Genomic DNA, 16,521 nt, shown 5'->3' with positions numbered 1-16,521 from the left:
GGGCGAGAGGGGGTGAGTGATGGGAGGTGTGGCTTGAAGTCTTCGTTAGGCCCATATTCTTCAGTGAGGAACTTGGTGTTTGCTTTGGAGGTGACATGGAATGACAGCCAGCTTTGAACTTGAGCAAGACCCCCTGGGCAGTGATGACATCAATTTCTCGGGGCCTGTAGCCCATGGTCCTTGTCCCAGGGGAGAGAGGCTGAGGCTCTGAGCTAAAGGCGGTGGCCTTGAGAATGGAGTTGGTGGGCAGGGGATAGAGGCGGACTTGTTAAAAAAAGACTAACTGGTTGTTTCCACCCTTCATAAAGCTTCAATCATTCCATCCAGTGGGGTCCACACTTCCCTAACCTCAATAGTCGCTTGCTCACAACCATTGCTTCTCTGCCTTCTAAGCTGGATTTAAACAATGGTTGGCAACTTTTCCAAATTCCGTAATCTTTCAAAAAAGATATTTTTTTGTGCACTTGTCAGACACTTAATCCGTAAGCACTTAATGAAAACCAAAAAATATCTTCTTCACCTTTCATTTCTTGGAGCTAAGCTCCAAGGCCATTGGACCGTCGCCTCCCTACCGTGCAGTACGGTGGGAAGAGATGGGACTCCTGAATTCTACCCTTGTCTGCCGGATGTGTGGCCTTAGGCAGGTTCATGTTCCCTCCGTGGGTCTCAGTTTGTCCATCCGTAAAATGAGAGGATTGGGTCATCATTAGTTTTTTGAAGTATTTTCTATAGAATGCCTATTGTGATAGCTACTCCACTGAAAAAGGCAGGTGTTGTTGGTGTAATATATTGAGGAAACAGCGTGTTTTCTCTTCCCTCACTGAAGATTAACGAAGATCATCTGTGTATTAAAGGCTCTGAGAAGTCCTATAGTCAAGGAACCATGTTTAATTTTGTTCATGTCATTATGTCTCCAGCAGTGGGACAGATAGAACTCGGTGATGACAGAACTCTGAAATCCTACAGGACTCTGGTTTTGTGATACTCTGGATTTGTCCAGAATGTTCTTTCAGTTTGAGCAGGCTGAGATTCCATGAGCAACTGCCCTGAATCCCGTTGGTTGAGTCTTTTGCTTGTGTTTTCCACACGGAGTAGACTGGCCTTGGGGATCTCAGTATCTCTTCCATCCCCAAGAACTCACCAGCAACTGTGATGAATGCCTGGGGCCAAGAGGAAGGGTGAGCGCTACACTGTGTGTCCCCATTCCAGACCCTCCCGGTCTCTCTCTTTGTATCTCAGATTTGAGTGTCCTTAACCCACATCTTCGCAGGAGATGGTTCTTCCACCCCTGGTCCCTGCATCACAGTGAAAGATCATGTTCCAACGTGATCCATATTATTCCCACATTCTCCCAACATCTGATGACAGCTTTCCTTTCACAAACCACTATGGCTGGGGGCTGTTATATGAAAAAGGATTCTGTGGTGAATAGGTTTAGAATTAAAGAAAATCCAACAAATATTTTTTTTTTTTGCCCACAGGGCTTTGCAGAGCCTTTACTGTGCTAATGTTTAATATGAATCTCTAAGGCGGGGAGTGTCAAGAATGCAATATTGATCACGGAGCATTTTTCCCTCTTACAGAGTATCTCAAGGCACTGGTTTGGTGGATGTCCATTTTTGGAAAGTCTGCCTTCCCAGGTTTGTTTAGGTCTCGAATGCCTATTTCTTGTGTATTTAATGTTTCTCATCTATCAGTAAGAAAGCTTGCTGAGGGCAGAGTCCAGCCTTATAATCCTGTTGCATCTTCTTCCAACGGTTGTTTGTTCACAAAACCACTTATTTAGTGTACTTTGGTGGGCCACATTTGGGACTATGTCTTTCTTTCTTTCTTTTTTTGGTGAGGAAGATTGGCCCTGAGCTAACATCTGTTGCCAGTCTTCCTCTATTTTGTATGTGGGATGCTGCCACAGCATGGCTTGATGAGTGGTGTGGAGGTCTGTTCCCAGGATCTGAACCCACAAACCCTGGGCCACCAAAGCTGAGCACATGAACTTAATCGCTACACCAATGAGCTGGCCCCACGACTATTTATTTCTTTACAATGCTGTATATTTGTTGTTTTTTGCTATTCAACATCTACATATCTTTCCTATTTGGGAGAAATTCCAAAATAGGAGAGAGGTGGTCTCTATCTCCCTCTACACAAGCCAAGGAGGGGCAAATTCCCTCTCCCCCTTCCCTAGAAGCTAGGATATGTCAAGTGATTACTGCTGGGCCAATTGGACATTCTTGCCTAGGACAGAAATCTTGGCGTGACATTGAAACTATGTAGCATTTATTCAGGAGCAGTGGACAGTGGTGGTGATGGTGAGAGCTGGGGCATCCTAATTTGCCTACTGCTGTGCTACGACATTGTTTGGGGTTTCAGCCTCCTAGCCTCCCTTGTTTCTTGCACACAATCCTTCTTGAAGATTCTGTCCTGCATCCCATGATCCAGTATCCTGAGCATTTATTTTCTGCCTCAGTTGGAGTTAGTTGTTTGGAACCAAGAATCCCGACTGCTGTGTCATACCCATCCATGCCCGCACCCATGTATCCATCCAACCATCCATTCAAAATATCTATCCATCCAAACATCCATCCATCTATCCATCCATCATTTACCCATCCATTCCTCTAACATAACAGACACTGAGCCAGGCACTTGGCACATTCCTAAGGTAAATAAATCAACAGGATCAGGAAACAGCAACAAACAGATGCCATATTCAAATCTGGGACTTTGTGGAGAGTTTCATGAAGGAGCAATTAACAAAAATGTGGGCTGTGTTTAGGAAAAGGGATGGTATAGAACTCCAGAACTGGAAATATTACCACCCTCAGACCTGAATGCGTGGAGAAAGGAAGCAGTTTTCAGAATCCAGAGATGGTATATGGAGAGGTCTGATAGCAGCTGTGGCCTTGGGTAGAGGGACACAGTCAAACTGTGGTGACCTGGCAGGGAGGGGATGGGAAGAAAAATGCCTTGTCACCACACTCCTCCCTCCCTCTGATCTCCTGCCAGTGCAAGAGAAAACATTGAATTAGGCCATAAAGGTCAGCCTCCCATGCAGAGAGCAGGATGGAGAAAGGTGGAGAGTCTATCTGGAGGATCAAATAGAAGACACCTGGCACCACAGTGTAAGGGGAGTCATGACACTTCTCCGCTCAAATCTTTCTTGTAGATTCTGAGTTGTCCAGCATCCAATCTAAAACCTTTATTTTCTGCCTCAATTAGGGTCAGTTGTTTGCAACCAAGAATCTTGACTGCTATGACAAATGCATTCATCCATCCATCCACCCATCCATCCATCCATCCATCCATCCACCCATCCATCCATCTATCCACCCATCCATCCATCCACCCATCCATCCATCCATCCATCCATCCCTCCCTCCCTCCCTCTCCCTTTACCTCCCTCCCTCCCTCCCTCCCTCCATCCATCCATCCATCCATCCATGTATCTATCCATCCAAACAGCCATCTGAACATCCCTCCATCCATCCATCCCTCTATCCATCCATCCCTCCATCTATCCATCCATCCATTCATCCAAGCATCCATTCATCCAAACATCCATCCATCCAAACATCCATCCAAACATCCATCCATCCATCCATCCACCCATCCACCCATCCATCCCTCCACCCATCCACCCATCCATCCACCCAAACATCCATCTAGTGGGTTTACACTACACATAGATAAAAGCCAAGGTATTAATGACCTACCAGACCTTCTATAACTTGTATCCCCTCCATTTCCCACCTGTCTTCATCTCCCCCAACTCTTCCCCTTGTTTCCTCACTTGAGCCACACTGACCTCCATGCTCCACTCTAGAAAAGCTCCTGCCCCAGCACCTTTTCACACGATGTTTCCTTTTCCTGGAACACTTTACCCTTACATATCCCCCTGGCTCCCTCACTCTCCTGCTGTCTCCCAAGCCTCTCCAAGTTTTTACTCAAATGTTATCTTCTCTGTTCACCTTTCATCCAATGGCAACTCCTCCCTACCACTCTCACTTATTTTCCTTAGCACTTTTCACCATCTCACATACTGTATATATTATTGGTCTTTGTTATTTATTGTGTGTCCCCACTCTCTGCCCCGACCTCCTGGTGGAATATAAATTCGAGGATGAAGGGATTTGTCTTGTTCTGTTTATTGCTATATTCCTAGTGCCCTGGCATAGAAGGTGTTTGGTAAATATTTATTGAATAAATGAATGCAGATATGGAAGCAGCTCTGTGAAATTTTCTGACCTGCTATTGGAGGGGATTCAGCTAAGCTGTGAGAGTTTCTGCAAACTCATGTCATCTCTAGTGCTGCACAGGCTGAAACTCAAATCAGAGTTAATGTGCTACTTGTGCCCTTAGGGGATGTCCTGAACTTTCCATGCAAGCCATGGAATTGGCTCTTAGTGACTTCTTGTCCTGCTTAGGAAAACCTGAGGGCAAGGAAGGGAAAAAGTGAGCACTTCACACATTTCATCTTCAAAGAGCTTAAGAAATGCTCAAGCAGTTAATTCCCCGGGCCCTCTGGGAAGTGGATTCTATTGTTTCTGTTCTGGCAATAGGGAAATGAGTGTGCTCAGGAGTTCTGTCATTTTCCCAGGACCACAGAGTGAGCTGTGAGTGGTGTCCGAATTGCATGGCATCCTCTGAGTTTCTGGCTGAGAGGCCTTCTATTTCCCTGTTGGTGGGCAGAGGAGTGGATGGGAAATGGTATAGACAGTCTTAGATGGTACCTTTCTCCCATTGTCAGAGGACCTTGGGATCTAAAAACTTAGGAGTTCACAAAGAAATGGAATCCACCAGAACTCATCTATCTTCTAGTGTTTCAGGTCTAAGTTGAGGCTTAAGTGTAAACTTGATAAATTCAGAGGCAATGAGCTTTTTCCCAATGCAGGTCATGGCAAAATAGGAAATAGATGCTGTGCTTGGCTAATCAGAGTCCCACCACAGTCCCAACACCTATGCTGTAGGCTTTTCCTTTATCTCTTTGCCCCCAATGTTTACCTGATTTCCCATACCATCAGCAGTCTACTCTCTTGGAGAAAGGCCATCAAGAAGGTTAGCTACTTTGTATTAATAATATTGATGGGTGCTCCAGGGAATTTGTGTTCTTACAGGTATTATCTCCATGCCAATATTTTTCTATATGCTTTGGACTGAAAGTTGGGAGACCTGTTTTAGATTCTGTCACTAACTTGCTACGTATCAAGTTGGGTTTTGGTTTCCCATCTATTGAATAAATAATAACAATAAAAACACTTACATAAATATTTACCATGTATTAGACAATGCTCTGTGTGCTTTAAACATATTGTCCTACTTAACCCTCACAATTCTATGAGATAGGAGCTGTTTTTCTTCCACTTTTACAAATGAGGAAACTGAGGCATAGAGAGATTAAGTGATTAATCTCAGACTCAGAGCTGGAAGATATCAGAAGAGGGATTTGAATCCAGGCAGCCTGGTTCCAGAGTCTGGACTCTTAACCGCTACAGTATAAGGATTGGTTTGAACCAGACATAGGAAGAGACTTCAATGAACAAGTCATTTCCAGCATAGCTTGTATTAAAATAACCCTTCCTCCAAAAACAATGATAAAAGCTGGACAAAAATACATGAAACAACTATTTATAAGAAAAGAATGCACCAACACAGAATTTGTGGGAATACGAGAGAGAAGGGAAGCATACTGAGATCTTCAAATTTATCCCAGCGTTTTCTTTAAAGACTTTGGTAAATTCACGGTGCAGCGGGATAGAAGATGAGCATAAAGTAGCCATCTTCCTGGGCTGAGGAGATAGAGGTTGAACTTTGGGGCTTCTAAAGTGGCTGGGACTTGAGAGGCATTTTCTGGAGAGGAGGGAACCACAGAGATATGGACCCAAAAATGTGTGTGCACTTTTTCCTTGAGGTATTTGCTGATTCCAAAGCTACTTACACATGGATCAAGACTTCCAGAAACCCAGGAAATAGTAGCATCTGGGAGGCTGAAGAACTGAGCATAGAGAGAACAGCAGCCCTTGTCTTCTGGGGAGACAGACGTTCGAGTTCAGTGTCCACCAAGGTGAAGGAGACCTCGTGAACACACCTGGTTTTCAGGAGTCATGAACTAAGAGTAAGTGCCACCCCTTAAGACTGAGAGCAAAACTGAATTGGAAAAGCCCAGAAAAGCCTAAAACAGAATCAAGGTCACATGCTTGTGGTCAATCTGCCTTCTGCACTCTCTGAAGGAAGTTAATTTCAGATGAATGGTTGAGTCAGACCTCAACGATTTTTCATGCATGATGTCCAACATACAACGAAAAATTATGAAACGTACTAAAAAAGGACCAAATGACCAAGATCAAGAGGAAAAAAACCCCCATACAATCAACACAAACCCACAGATAATTAAGGTAATGAAGTTATCAGACAGGGAAACAAACATGTATGGTTAAAATGGGGGAATTATCTGACAGAGACTTTAATAGTTAATATGTTTTAAAAATTAACAAAAAGATGTTGAATTTCAAAAGAGATCTGAAATCAATTTTTTAAAAACAAGAATCAAAGCAAAATTCTAGACCTAAAAAAAAAATCTGAAATAATAAATCCCTAGATTGTTCTAATAGCTGATTAGACACAGAAGAAGAGAGAGTTAGTAAATTAAGAGAGAAATCAGTAAAAAATAAATATGCAGGATTGGGGCATAGAAAAATGATGATGAGTAATACAGAAAAGAGTGTGAGAGACATAGGGACTAAGTGAAAAGGTGTAAGAGACGTATAATTGGAATCCCAGGAAAAACAAGAGAAACAATGGGACAGAAGCAACATTTGAAGAAAAACTGGATGAGGATTTTGATTTTCCAAAAGTGAGAGGGACATTAAGCCACCCATTTGAGAAGTTCTGTAAAGCCAAAGCAAGTTCAATATAAGAAACCACACTTAGGCACATTATAGTGAAACTTCTGAAAACTAAAGACAAAGAGAAAATCTTAAAAGTGCCCAGGAAATAAGAGACATTCCCTTCAATGAAACAGTAATGAGGCTGATGGTTGATTTTATTGAGGACCCTTGTAATATTCCAAGTGATACAAGGCTCAGATTGAACTCAGCTGAAAAGCACATGGTGATAGATTAGTAATGTCTGCCATGTACATGAAAGGGAGGAGTGGCAATATCAATGCCACCTGTTTATTCTCTTTGATGTTCGTCGAGATTTCTTCCCCCTTTGTAAACATGGAGTGTCTGCTCATTACGAACCACTTTTCTGGATCCAGGCAGGAATACAGAGATTTAAATAAGATTCCAATCACTTAGTTGTAAACTCGAATGGCAGAGGTTTGGGCTATAGACAGCTTTGAGTTTAGATCTTAGTACGTTCTGCACTTACTAGCTGTGTGACCTTGAGCATGTCACTTAACCTGCTGGATCATTAGTTTATTCTGTTTTAAAGTAGATTCAGTAATAGTATCTCCTTTCAGTATTATTGGAGTCTTAAATGAACTAATGCATGCAAAGCATACAAGATGATAGGTCCTCAAAACTAGGTTGGTATTATTTTTACTGTACATAGGAGCTGTCAGTCTCCAGCTGGCTGCTAAGTTCTGCTCATGCAGTGAACTTTTTTTTTCGCTCAATTTATTAATCACCCACTCTGTTGAAGGCAACATGTAGGATGGTTGGGTCCACAAAACAGATATAGTTCCTGAAATTCCTGGATCTTACCATCTAATGAACTTTGAGAACAAATGAATGGGCATCAGAATGAGTATTTTTCTTTGACTCTCCTGGAGTTTCTAAAGAGCTTCTATGGTGTATCCCCAAGAGGAGACAGCCACAGGGACTACAGCCATCATTCATGAACTTCAGGTAGCTTGTCTGTAGGATGTTCCGCCTCTAAGGACATGTTGGGTCAGGCCAGCGGTAGCCACATGTGTCCCAACCTTCTTCCATCAAGGCTGCAGTATTGACTGTTTCAGGATCCAGAAGAGGATACTTCATGCCCTGAAATTCTTTGAGTTACTGCCCAAGATAGTTTCAGTCCATCCTTATCTCCATCTATGCCATAGCAATTTCAGCTGCTGGTGCTGTGGCCAATCATCTCAATTTCACCCTCCATCTTCCAGGTGAAGCATTGGCCAAAGAGATTGAATAAGGAGGACATCATAGTTTCCCAAAGGTTCTGACCAGTCTGTTGGCAAACAGAGAGTTTGGGGGGTGTCCTCGAGAAGGCTGAGAAAATGCCTATGATGCCTGGTTCCTAAGAGTCTTAGTATAGAGGAGCAAGATGTGGCTTGGGGTCAAAACCCTGGCTCTGCTAATGGCCAGGTGACATGTCTTTTTAAGTCAATTTACTGGTCTTTGTCAGTTTCCCCTCTCTATGAAATTGGTTTAACCATGCAGCCTTATCGTGAGAACTATCAAAGATGCGCATTGAGTCTCAGCACAGTGTAGCGCCATATTTTTGCTATTAGTCTATTTCGCATGTTCAGGGGATCTGGAAATTCCTGCCTCTGGAAAGACTCCCCACAAGTATTCTCATCAAAACACGAATTCATTCCCAGCCTTGTAAGAACTCGACGTGAACCCATTCACCTTCCTGTGAACAGAAAATGCTAACACAATGTTTTGGCCCCGAGAGCTGGTTCTGTCAAGAGTAGTAAAATGTTGTGGTTAAGCCCCTAGAGTTGTTTGGGAGAAGTGAGAGGTCTTGGGGGGAGCTAACAGGAAGTGTCTGGGCAGACCTTAGAATGTAGCATTGGGAAAGCTATGCTAGCAATTTGCAGCATCCAGCTGAATCTGGGTGAGTTCAGCTTCGTGGGCATCAGGAAGTCAAGAAGAGTGGTTGTCCCTCGGTCCTCCTGGGGCTGGGGTCAGCATCTGTGCTTGCAACTGTTCCACAAGCCTGGGTGTGGCAGAGATAGCTAGGTGTTCAACAAAAATTTGTGACCTCTCACCATTTCCTTAGTGAGGAGTTGTCACTTGGAGGTGATTGCACAGGCAGGGACTGTAGTTCCTGTCCCCACCCCGTCTCAAGCAAGTAGGGACACATGACTGGCTCTTACCCATGCAATATGAGTGTGTCATTCCTGGGCTAGAGACTTTAAAAAGCAATGGGGCTTCTTCATGCTCTCTTCTTCTGTGTGGTGATTGACTGCAGAGGACTCCGAGGTCCCAAGGGGTGGTGGACCCACAGGATGTCACGTGCCCTTGTGTCTGAGTCATTGTGTGGAGGAATCCCTACCCTAGACCTTTATGTGGGCACAAAAAATAAATTTCCATTGTGTTAAGCCACTACCATTTTTTGGTTTATTTGTTACAGCAGCTAATGTTGCCCTGATACCCCGAGTTAGGTATCCCCAAATTCAACAGATCCTTAGCCCTCCTGCTGTCTGTGACGCTGGGCCTTGGGGAGGCAGTTCTCGCTCCCCACCGCCCTCACTCCACCAGCTGTATCTTGACTCTTTACATTTGAATGAGTAAAAAATATCAACCATACCAAGCGTTGGTGAGGATGAGGAGGAACTGGAACTCTCATATGCTGCCGGGGGAGTGTAAAATGGTACAACCACTACAACAGGTTGGAAGTTTCTTAAAGAGTTAAACATACGCCTACCTTACGATCCAGTCATTTTGCTCCTAGGTATTTACCCAAGACAGATGAAAGCATATGTTCAAAAAAGACTTGTACACACATGTTCTTAGCAGCTTTATTTTACTCGCTGAAAACTGGACACTGAGTCCCCAGTATTCCCTAAGTGCCTGCTAAATGTCCTGCCCGTAGTTTCCACGAAATGTCCTAGAAAACTCCCCACTTTGGGCCTCACTCTACATAGAGCCCCTTAGAAAATCTTGAATCCCATGACTTCTTTTCATCTCCACCACTGCTGTAGTCCAAGCCACCATTTCCCAAAGACAATGACCACAGTATCCTATCTGGTCCTTCCATCTTTCCTCCTTTTCAATCTTTTCTCAGCATAGTGGCCAGGGAAGTCTCTAAAAACGTGGATCTGACTACAGTCATGCGCCACATAATGTTTCTGTCAACCATGGACCGCATATACGATGGTCGTCCCATGTGTAGTACCGTATAGCCTAGGTGTGTAGTAGGCTATATCATCTAGGTGTGTGTCAGTATACTCTATGATGTTCGCACAATGACAAAATCGCCTAACGACACGTTTCTCAGAATGTATCCCCATCATTAAATGACTAATGACTATATCCTTCCAATTGCTTCCCAATATACTTAGCATAAAATCCAGCATCCTTACTGTGCCCCACAAGGCACTGGATAACCTGACCACTGACTCTGTGGTTACTATCACTCTTTCCTTGACCACTGGCTCCAGCTACATTTGTCCCCTTGCTGCTTCTCAAATACCAACTCCTCTCTTCCTTAATGAAACCATGTGCTTTCCATTCTCTTTCCTTCTAAGACTATGCCCTCAGATCTACCACATAGCTTCTTAATGGTCTCTGCTCAAATGTCACCTCATCAGAGAGGTGATCTCTGGACACCTCAGTAAAGGAACCCTCCACCTTACTTTACCTTACTTTATTTTTCTTCACGGTACTTGTTACTATCTATAATTATTCTGTTAACTTTCTATTGCCGTTTAAAAAAGTGACCACTAACTTAGTGCTTTAGAGCAATGCACATTTATCAGCTCACAGTTTCTTTGAGTCTGGAGTCTGGGTACCCCTTAGTGGAGTGCTCTGCTTTGGGTCTTCTCAAAAGGCTGCAATCAAAGTCTTGGCTGGGCTGCATTCTCATCTGGTGGCTTGACTGGGTAAGGATCCACTTTCAAGCTCACTGAAGTTTTGGAATAATTAATTTCCTTATAGTCACAAAAGTGAGGGTCCTGGCTTCTTGCTTGATGTCAGTTAGAGGCCACCTTCCGCTCTTAGAGGTGACCTGCAGTTGCCTAACGTGGCTGCTTACTTCATCGAGCCAGAAAGGAGGGTCTTCAGAGTGAGTCAACTAGCAAGACAGTCCTACATAAGGTCAGAGAAATGACACTGTTGCCATATTTGATTGGTTAGAAACAAGTCATAGGTCCCGCTCATACTAAAGAGAAGGGGATGACAAAGCCATGAACACCGAGATGCAGGAATCATGGAAGGCGTAACTTGGAGTCTTTATATCACAATTCTATTCTATTTTTTTCATTTATTTCACTTTTCATCTATAACCTTCCTCACTAGCTCACAACCTTCAAGGCTACAGGACCTTATGTGTCTTGTCTGTGACTATATCCCCAGCACCTGGAACAATTACTGGCATATAGCAGGTATTCAAAATATATTTCTTGAATGAAAAAAATTAAGCTTATTTTAATTGAGCTAGCTTGAGTGAATTTTTGTTCCTTTAAAAAACAACAAAATTGCCATTTGAAATATTGCTTTGAGGTTTAAAATGTGGTATCAATGAAAGAGCTTTGTAAACTGTAAAACATTCTGTAAATGCTAGGCGCTATGCTTATTATGGTCTCACCAGCTCATCTTCTTGGAAAATCATTGTGGTTTTTTTTTTTTTTAAATTAGTGTTGTACACTAGTTACTTCTCATTCTCCTTCTGCTTGGGAACATTATGGGATGCATTCCTGGTCCCTTAAAGTGGCCATAGGACTTGCACTGGCCGTTGAACAGCAAGTGGTTGTGATGTATGTCACTTCTGGATGGAAGCTTTAAGAGCTGGCATGTATGATGACACTATTTCCCTTTGCTGTAGTGACCCACAATGCTTTTGGTTGTGGCTTCTTACTTCTTACTTCCTATCTCAGCCTCGGTCCCTAAATGCAGATGATGCTGAGCAGAATTCTCAGCTGATTTCAAAAGACATCACAGGGAAAGCAAGAAACAAACTTTTTTTGATTTAATCCACAGACATTTGGGGATTGCTTATTACTGCAGCATAACCTGGCCCATCTCGACTGATACAGCAACCAACCTTTCTTAGATAAATAGCTCTTTTATCTTGTGGCTCTTTATCCTGGAACAAACCAAATAAAGTTGCTCATGTGAGAAGCAGCTCGATTAAACAAAACCTCCTATCTGTCTCTGTGACTATGAGTTTGCCTTGTTCACAGTATCTTAACATGTGTGGGAGGTTACATAGCCACTCCACGTACATTGGATTTATTATTCTGAAGAATGACTGCCTATTGCTTTAAGGTCTGTACCTCTTTGCCCCTACCAGCCTCCCAAAGTAAATTTCAGGCATCCTCACCATGGCCATATTAACCCTCTTGCTTCCAACCCAAGACCCTGCTACTGGAGATCTGCACATGCCAAGTTGCTCCACTGAATTTCAATGCTTAACGCAGTTCCCCAGGACGCCCTGCATCCACCTAACTGAATTTCTCAGACGTCGCCCAGCATTTTGAGACCATCCCAGACATCTCACCATTTTTCAGATGAAGCTCCAGCTGTCCAACAAATGGAATGCAATGTTATTTAATCAGAGTCATAGGCTGAGGAACCAGACTCTGCGGACCTAAGTTAACTACCATTACGGCTTACCCTAGATCGGCAGAATCTGTAGAAGACTCATAGCAATGATTTTATTTTACTTGCCACTTCACAGCCCAACCCTTTTGTCCTACCACTCTCTCCTCATGTTAATTCCCGTCTTAATGAAGCCGTGTATACCAACCAGCTCTGTTGCAAAAGGCAGTTTTCCATGAAACCTGGATTTCAGTCAAGTAAGAGCTTTCATTGGAAGGAGCTGGAATCAGCCGACCCCACCAGCACGTATTTTTCAGATGTATCTACTCTATGACACCAGAGAAAACTGGTCCGTGTTTAGCCTAGTCGGGTTTTGAAGGCACAGCTGGTGGGGAAGAGGGTGTGTGTCTGAGATTCCTTCGCCCCGTGTTTGGCCTCCGTTAGGATAAGTCAGCCCCAAAGTTATCCAAAAGCTCATCATGAGGGCTGGCTTTGGGATAAGAACGGCCCTTTCTCACTGTGGCTTTTATGATTAATACACCAGATTCATAAATACACATATGCATTATCCACACATCCATTTTTATATCAATAGCAAATGCTTTCCAGATGTGTGTTTGAGGTGACAGGCTCTGTGCTGCTGACTTTTTATTTTCTGTTAGGTCGCAGACCGGCCTGGCACACAGCCTATTGTTTTTATATCAAAAAGACGGGTCATACCTGCTTAATAAGCCTGAGGAATTCGCAGCAACCTGGGGGAAGTGAAGGAATGTGGCTTTCAGATCCGATTAGAGAGATGTGGCCAGGTCTCCAGGGTTCTCAGATTCAGCTCCCTCAGCCTACAATGTCATCCATTGTCTTCCGGGGCCGTGTGCTAAATGATTCAGGCTTCTGTACCCCCTCTTCCGTAGCCTGTGTGTGGAGCCCCCGAGCCGTGTACGCCCACAGGGAAGGTAACCACTGAGCTCTCTCTGCTGGCTTTCTGGTCTTCTGTTGTCTCTGCAAATGCTCTCTGTGGTGGCCTTTGTAGGGGCACAGAGAAGGAGGCCACAGGTGTGGATGTCTCTTAGGGAAGTCCAACTCCTCCCCAAGTTTGAAGAATCTTTGCTCTTTGACTTTTGGGTGACAGAGATCTCCAGAGCATGAGCTTTACAGTTAGAATCTTGGTCTGGCTGTTTACCAGCTGTGTAACCTTGGGCAAGCCCCTTAACCTCTCTGAGCCTCGGGTGGCTCGTCCGTATAGTGTAGATCTTAACACTTCATATCTCTTGGGTTATAGTGAAGATTAAATGATATGATGCATGGAAAGCTCTTAGCACAGAGTCTGGCATGTAGTAAACCCTGAATAATGAGGACCTATTGTCATTATCGTGATTACTACTCCTATTATTATGTTAACTTACAATTTAACAATATAACACTGATTTTCCCATGGTGGTCCCTTGGTTGAGAATTGAGTGGGAACAAACACCTTCTGGAAGTCCTCCCTGGCCCTACCTTAAAGTTTCTCTTGAAACATCCCCATTCGGGAACTATTTCCCAGAGCCCTGGAAACCAACACCATGTCCTGATGGTCTGGAGCCACATCAGTGACTTTGAACTCTAGGCAAGTTTTTTGTTGTTTTTAATTTTTTTCTTCTCTTTTTGGAAGGGCCCGAGCTGATTTAGGCCAGATCAGAGGTGCGACGTGAAGCCCGGGCCCCGGAGCCAAAGCTGGGTCTATTTCCCCTCTGATGGATGCCTTCCTCCTCGCCAGGGTGGACCCCAGCGGGGCACATACGAGGCACTCAATGAGCGTGTGTCCAGTGAGTGGATGGGGAGGGGGCTTAGGGAAGAGTCATGCCAGAGGAAGTAATAGTATGACAATGATAATGAGAATGAGATCGTACCACTCATTTTCCGAGCGCTTAGGTACTCCACGGCAGGCAGCCAGCAGGCGTCTACCGATTTTCTCATTTACTCCTCATGAGGGGGACACGATGAAGCTCTTTCAAGAGATAAGGACACTGAGGTTTAGCCTGAGAGCCCATGATGGTCAAGGGTAGAGCCTTGGTTTGGGCCCAGGGAGTCTGATTAAAGGGCTCTTGCATCCGTCCACCGCGTCATAGGCCTGCCTGACTCAGTTGTCCAAGTGTTCAAGCTTTGAACTGAAGTCCCCACGGAGTGACCCTGCTCCCTTTCAGTTTGGGGTGACACAGGTGGAAGCATGAAACCGGAACAGCAACATTTCAATCCTCTCCTTTAAAGAAAGGGACCAGATGAAATAAATTATGTCTGTCAATAGATTAAACAGATCACGCTCTGAAGGAATTCTATGAAATCTTCAAAAAGGATGAAATAGATCTTTACAATATCCTCCAATGATTTCACTGTTGTTGAACAATTATATACATTACATATCTATGTTTCTATATACGAAGAGAAAAAAGTCTTCAAGGAACAACTACATATTTAAGAGCGGGTTAAATTTTATGTATATTATTCCAGTTTTAAAAATTAGATTTATATTTATAATTTTTATTTAAAGTTTATTTATACTTTTTGAATTAAAAATAAATCATAAGCCATAAAAGGATATACAGTGAAGAATTCCCCCTTCTGCTGACCAGGGGCACCCAGTTCTCTTCCCAAAGAGCAATTCAATTTCTCATGTGTCGTTTTAGGAAGAGTCAGTTATCAGGGGCTTCAATTAGAGGGAGAGAATTTTCCTTCTAATGTATATCCAGTTTGTATCTATCGTTTGAATTTTTGATAACAAGCTTAGTGTAAAGAAAATTAAAAGTGGGGCTGGCCCGGTGACATAGCGGTTAAGGGCGCATGTTCCACTTCGGCAGCCTGGGGTTCACTGGTTCGGATCCTGGGTGCGGACATGGCACCGCTTGGCAAGCCATGCTGTGGCAGGCGTCCCACATATAAAGTAGAGGAAGATGGACACGGATGTTAGCTCAGGGCCAGTCATCCTCAGCAAAAAGAGGAGGATTGGCAGTAGTTAGCTCAGGGCTAATCTTCCTCAAAAAAAAAAAAGAAAATTAAAGTTAATTACAAATAATCGTTAAAGGACACGAATACCCCACCTTGACCATCTTCTATGTCTCAGCTTCAGAAGCAGATGCTAAGAAACTGTCCCAGAGAGTGGGACGACTAGCTATGTTCCCTGCTTCTTCGGTAGCTACAACAGTTGATCCTTCAACTCCAACTAAGGAGAAAATCGTGGGGAGGCCTTTGATCTCTGGCCTCATCACCTTGACGCATCTCCCTGGCAACCACCAGGCCCCACGAGGTGGAGAATGCCTCTCATTGTTCCATCCTCCCCACCTTCACTCCACCTTAATTCCTGTGCGGGTTCCATCCCAGCCTTCTGTGGGCTTTGATGAGCCAGGAAGACATTTGTGTAGATAAAATGACCCACTTCCCTCCTCAGCCTCCTCACTCCTTTCTTTGCTTGCCCCTCTGTCTACAAGGTGCCCCCATTGCCCTCATGGGCCCGGGTTCAAATCTCAGTTATCTGTGTGACTGAGTCCTATGAACCCTGTGTGGGGAGTCACTTTGCACCTCAGAGCCTCAGTTTTCTCATCTGCACAATGAGGATAATAGTGGTACCCATGTCTTAGGGCTGAAAACCAAACACCTTCAAAGCACAGTGGCTGGCACACAGCAAGTAATTAACAAAGGTGTTGTGTCTTTATTGAGAGAAAGCCTGGGGGCCTGGGTGACTTCTCTAGATTTGGTTATTAGGGTTGACCTCTCCATAGTGATTGAACTTTTATTGGCAATCTTGGTCTATCTATCTATCATCTATCTATCTATCTATCTATCTACCTATCTATCTATCTATCTATCTATCTATCTATCTATCTATCTTCCTTTATTTTCCGTGTTCTGGTTTGATGGATGACCTTTCTCTTTGACACAAGCACCTGTTGGCTGTCTGTCTCCAGTGATCCCATCCTCTCATGCTTCTTCTCACCTCCAAGGCTTTGCATGTGCTGTTCCCACTGCTCTGAATGTCCATTCCTGTCCTCTCGTCCCCTGGTTACTCTGGTTTGCCCTTCAGATCTCAGCTGAGATGTCACTCTCTCCAGGGTTCTTC

General features: G+C 43.9%; 1 long non-coding RNA gene across 1 annotated transcript; it reads right to left on the bottom strand.

Annotated features, from left to right (window-relative positions):
- Nucleotides 1–12,996: 12,996 nt before the first annotated feature.
- Nucleotides 12,997–15,696, bottom strand: LOC139084903 (uncharacterized). The gene is made up of 2 exons (XR_011542840.1): nucleotides 15,506–15,696; nucleotides 12,997–14,670 (listed from the first exon to the last, which is right to left on the bottom strand). It is a non-coding gene; the product is annotated as an uncharacterized lncRNA (long non-coding RNA).
- Nucleotides 15,697–16,521: the final 825 nt, after the last annotated feature.

Source organism: Equus przewalskii, chromosome 7 (genome assembly GCF_037783145.1).
Source record: "Equus przewalskii isolate Varuska chromosome 7, EquPr2, whole genome shotgun sequence".
Classification (NCBI taxonomy): Eukaryota; Metazoa; Chordata; class Mammalia; order Perissodactyla; family Equidae; genus Equus; species Equus przewalskii.
Note: the sequence above shows the minus strand (reverse complement) of the source record. Positions and strands in the feature narration are given on the sequence as shown.